Source organism: Salmo trutta, chromosome 9 (assembly GCF_901001165.1).
Source record: "Salmo trutta chromosome 9, fSalTru1.1, whole genome shotgun sequence".
Taxonomy (NCBI): Eukaryota; Metazoa; Chordata; class Actinopteri; order Salmoniformes; family Salmonidae; genus Salmo; species Salmo trutta.
In genome coordinates, this window is record NC_042965.1 from 9,110,698 (window position 1) to 9,116,697 (window position 6,000).

Here is a 6,000-nt window from a genome sequence, read left to right on the forward strand (position 1 = left end):
GCTCCTGGTATATGTCCGTTACGTTTATGGGGGGTCAATTAAGGAAGACATCCTCTTCTGCAAACCACTGGAAACCAGGACAACAGGAGAGGATATTTTTTATGTACTGGACAGTTTTGTGACGTCAAAAGGACTTTGGTGGTCAAGATGTGTTGGTATCTGTACTGATTGTGCAAAAGCCATGACATGAAGATATAGTGGAGTGTTAAGAAGTTGCGAGTGCAAGAAGTTTCTCCCGACGCTACTTGGGTACACTGCAGCATCCACCGAGAGGCTCTTGCTGCCAAGGGAATGCCTGACAGCGTGAAAGACGTTTTGGACACTACAGTGAAAATTGTTAACTTTGTTAAAGCAAGGCCCCTGAACTCTCGTGTATTTCCAGCATTATGCAATTATTAGCAGTTGATGTTATTCTTTAATAACACAGACCCCAAAACAAATCAGGGGGAGGAAAATAGGTTTATTCAAATAGGACAAATCATGCTTGGAAGTAGATGGTCATTCTCCCCTGTCCTCAGTGATGCTCTCCGGTGATTCTCTCCTGAGACTCTCTCCTGTGGTTCTCTCCACAGAACAAAGGGACAGCATGTAGTTTTATAACCCAGCCCTAGCCTGTGGTTGACCAGTTATAATTCCTTGCAATAAAACCAGGCCAATGGTCAAATAACAAGTATACTATTTCACACTAAATATATAGACAAATTCCTCCCATGTCTCTGCATTAATCCCTTATTACAGAAAAAACACTATTTCCATTGAACGTTAGCACTCTATTGACTCTCGTCCTCTTGACCTCTTGTACTCTGCCTTGTGTATTTATCTTCAACGTATTCTTACACTCTCCCCTAGACCATTTAAAAGATAAATATACTTAAGAAAACATGAAAAAAAACATGAAATAATAGACATTATAAAAAACATTAGCAGTAAGCATAAAATCATTCACAATAAAACACCTTGCATTTCTGTAAAACACAAATGGCATATTCTACTTGCTGTTGCAATAAGAAATAGATGTCAAACAAAGTTAAAGAAAATAGGTATTAACAGGGGTAATGATGATGTCCCTTACGATTCCTACCACATCCTGTATTAGGAGGGAAAAAATATGATCTACAAGACAATCACTTTCAATTGTCCTATTGGAAAGGTAATCATTCACCAAGTCCTTTAAAAGTGATCAGCTCTTCCACACTGGTATCAGTCCCACATAGATAACTATTAGAAAAGATGTTCCGACAGGCTGCCGGCAGTGAGGAATTCACTTCGCCTGTGATCTTGTGTTGTTTCAGGTACAGTCCTTGAATCGAAGGATATTGTTTCAGCTTCAGACTGTAGATTCTCACAACCTGTAATGAAGGAAACAAAAAAGTGAAAGTAACATGTCCTGGTTTCAAGAGAAATTGCTATTTCACATAGATTTCCCTAAGTAAGCAATTCCCGATTTTCAGGAAAAAGGTGGACATTTCACCTAGATATCACTAATACGATGACGGCGGTATACAATATAGAAGCTTATCAGGTTCTGATCGTCTTACTATGCCTCTTTACCCGAGATTGGTCCCCAATTGCTAATCAATCAGTTCTTTATTCTCCAAGCTCCTCTTTGTCATCAAAATGGACAACCTTGCAATGAGTGACATGTATCCTTCGTGAATTTCCCTGGACTTTTACTGCTGACCTCGTTATGAGCAAAACTTGATAAGAACCTTCCCATTTTGACCCTAATGTGACTGTTACATCTTTTTTTTTACCATCACCCAATGTCCTGGTACTACGTCATGTCCCCCCTCGGGACTTATTCCCCACACCTCTTTAACTTGTCTTTCTGCTTCCCCTACTGCATTAGAGAGTTGTATGCAATAGTTAAGCATTGTGTCACTCATAAAGTGAACGTCTGCTTTTCTCAAATCTAATGTACCTGGTAGTGACATGGGTCAACCTGTGACGACCTCAAACGTCTGTCAACTCGGTGTTTTTGTTATGTGTTGCCCGTATACTACATAATACCGTAGTCAATGCATCTGGCCATGCCATCCCTTCTTGATGCATCATTCAGACTCTCAGCCTAACAGTCAGTCAAGACTGGTGGGCTGACCGTCTCATTATTGCAATAACTAAACAATATTAAATAAAGATGATTGTTTGAAGAAATGACCAAGTCTCTCGCAGTGCTGAATTTCCACGACAGTTTTCCTCCACAGCTTCCATCAAACTCTGCTGCTGAGCCGGAGAGAGCTTCTTACATTTCTGCATCAGCATTGTGTCATTGGGGCTGTTGTCATGATTCCATTTTCCCTTAGGCGGACCCTGCTACTTCTGGCCACTTCTCATAAAATCATGTTTTTTCCCCCGACATTCTCGTTGCCAGTGACCAGAAATCCCGCAATAATGACATACACCAGGTTTCTCTTCTGCTGAACGAATAATGTTGTTGGTTTCACTCGGAACCTGCACAACTCTGATAACAGCCGGTTTATTATGTTGATTAATGTCTCTGTCCAGTCGTGACAATCTGTCGAGGATGTCGCCGTCGTTTTGTCTCTCCCAGTCATTAGTTGTGGAAAGAAAAGTTTTTCACAAATCATCATGCATGGATTGCATCAGCTGATGAGTAATTGCCCCATTTTTGGAGAACTTGAGTGTATCTTCATCTTCCATGTCAGGTAACCCACTGTGTCTAACCACCTCTGCTCTGAACCTTTTGTCACGGCTGTTATAAGGAGCGGACCAAGATGCAGCATTTTCGTAGTTCCACATTTTCATTGACCGTGAAACTAAATGCCATACATAAATAAACTTGAATTACAAAAGCAACAAACATTGACGCAGAGAGGGAAAAAACACACTACTCAAAATATAATCACCCACAAGGACAGGTTGGACAAACATCAACTTAAGTGCGGCCTCCAATTAGAGACAATGACAACCAGCTGCCTCTAATTGGAGGTTATGCCAAACAACAACCCACATAGAAATACAACAACTAGAACCTGAACATACAAAAACAGATCAACACCCCCTGTCATGCCCTGACCACTCTACCATAGAAAATAACAACTTACTATGGTCAGGACGTGGCAGTACCCCCCCCCCCCCCCCCAAAGGTGCAGACTCCGAATGCAAACAAAACAACAACAACAAAAAACACAAAAACAACCCCAAACCTAAAGGGAGGGAAGGGAGGGTGGCCACCGTCAACAACGGTTCCTGTGCTACACCCCCCCTTCGCCAATCCTCCCACTGCGGAGGTGGCTCTGGCTCTGGGCGTAGCTCCCGTTCTGCTCTGCCGACCCCCGCTGGAGGCTCTGGGCTGTAGACCATTGCTGAAGACTCTGGGCTGCAGACCACCACTGAAAGCTCTGGGCTACAGACCACCGCTGAAGGCTCTTGGCTGCAGACCACCGCTGAAGGCTCTTGGCTGCAGACCACATTTACATTACATTACATTTACGTCATTTAGCAGACGCTCTTATCCAGAGCGACTTACAAATTGGTGCATTCACCTTATGATATCCAGTGGAACAACCACTTTACAATAGTACATTTATATCTTTTTTGGGGGGGGGGGGTAGAAGGATTACTTAATCCTATCCCAGACCACCGCTGAAGGCTCTGGGTTGCAGACCACCGCTGAAAGCTCTTGGCTGCAGACCACCGCTGAGGGCCGAGTGCTCACAGCAGGGACTGGCTGTACCGGGTTATGGATGTGCACTGAAGGGAGAGTGCGTGGAGCAGGAATCGGTCTCACCGGACTGGGAAGACGCACTAATGGCCGAGTGCTCACAGCAGGCACTGGCTGTACCGGGTTATGGATGCGCACTGGAGGGAGAGTGCGTGGAGCAGGATTCGGTCTCACCGGACTGGGAAGACGCACTAATGGCCGAGTGCTCACAGCAGGCACTGGCTGTACCGGGTTATGGAGGCGCACTGGAGGCCTGATGCGTGGGACTGGCATAGGAAGTGCCAGACTAGTAACACGCACCTCAGGGCGAGTGCGGGGAGCAGGAACAGGACGTACTGGGCTGGGCAGGCGCACTGGAGGCCTGATGCGTGGGGCTGGTTTTGGAGGCGCCAGACTAGTAACACGCACCTCAGGGTGAGTGCGGGGAGCAGGAACAGGATGTACTGGGCTGGGCAGGCACACTGGAGGTCTAGAGCTTATGGCTGGCACAACCCGTCTTGGCTGAATGCCAACTCTAGCACGGCACCTGTGAGGAGCTTGCACTGAGCACACCGGGCTGTTGATACGCACTGGCGACACAGTGCGTATCTCAGCATAATATGGTTCTTGCTCGATCACTCACTCCCCACAGTAAGCACAGGGAGTTGGCTCAGGTCTCCAACCTGACTTAGCAACACTCCCCGTGTGCCCCCCCCCCCCAAAAGAAAAACATTTTGGGGGCTGCCTCTAGCACCTAGCACTTGCCTGTCCGTTGGTATCGTGCCTCCACCTGCTTCGCCGGCAGGCTGTTGTATTGCTCCAATACCTGTTCCCAAGTCCAGTCTATCCTTTCCTCCAACTCCTCTAGCGACCAGGATGCCATCTCCTCCCGGGCACGCTGCTTAATCCAATCCTCCTGCTGCTCCCTTCCACGCTGCTTGGTCCTTCGGTGGTGGGTGATTCTGTCACGGCTATTATAAGGAGCGGACCAAGATGCAGCGTTTTTGTAGTTCCACATTTTTATTTAAACGTGAAACTGAAATGCACTAACAAAACACTGAAGGGAAAAACAACAAACCGTGACGCAGGAGGAACATACACACTCACAAAAGATAATCACCCACAAGGACAGGTGGGACAAACATCAACTTAAATATGGCCTCCAATTAGAGACAACGACAACCAGCTGCCTCTAATAAAAGGTCATGCCAAACAACAACCCACATAGAAATACAACAACTAAAACCTGAACATAGACATACAAAAACAGATCAGCACCCCCTGTCATGCCATGACCACTCTACCATAGAAAAGAACAACTTACTATGGTCAGGACATGACACCTTTCTTCAAATTCAACAAAAGGTTCTTTCAGTTTTTGAACACATTTGGTTATCTCTCCCCAATTGGTGGTTTCTTTGGTCAGACCCTTAAGGAAAACATGTATGGCTCTCCATCCATCGGCCACATCTTGCTCTTCACCACCCACAGCTCTATAAAACCTTTTCTTCAAGTACACCATGTTCACAGTTGTTCAAAACAAAGTAACTGTAACCCATCATAAGGATGTAGATTGTAGAGTCTCTTGTAACGCTTCAAATGGTCCCACATTTTCATACCCACTTCTCAGGGATGTTTCAGAGTTTTCGATCATTCATCCAACTGCTTTGGAGATGCTGATTTATGTGTGATTACTGTCACTGGGGGTTTGTCTTTACCATCTTTTACAGCCAGTGTTTTGGTTGGCCTAAGACATCGTTCGTCACCGCTGTCAGTATCTGTTGACTCAAAGCCAGGCAGTGCTGACCAGATGCTTGAAAACCAATCATCCTTGCGCAACTCAGCCTGAGGGTGGATTGAAGGAACAAATGATCCTCCACATGTTGGAGCCAAGTCTGGTTTTATGACCATTGCCTGTAATTGTTGAATCTCTTCTTTCAAGGTTTTGATTTGTCCACCAAGAGCTTTCAAACTTTCTTTATCTCTCTGCAATGTTCTATCATGATTCTCCTGAAAGAATTTCTCATCCCTTTTTCTTACTTCGGATAATACAGTTAAAGACCATCGTGTCTTCGTCAAGGAATTAGACATTCTCTGTATTTTTCCCAAGCTTTTTGTATATCAGACAGATTCCATATTCCATCTTTGTCAACAATGACGGAATATTCTTTATTATCTCTTGCCTACACTTCTCTACTTTTAAATGGTTCTTCATATCACTAGACAGTGAATTTTAAATATTTTTCATGCTCACATTCGGATGAGCTGTTCCGCCCTTTTCCAGAGTGGTTTTCTCACTTAACAATGGCATTATATTAACTTCAAAAGTTCTATAA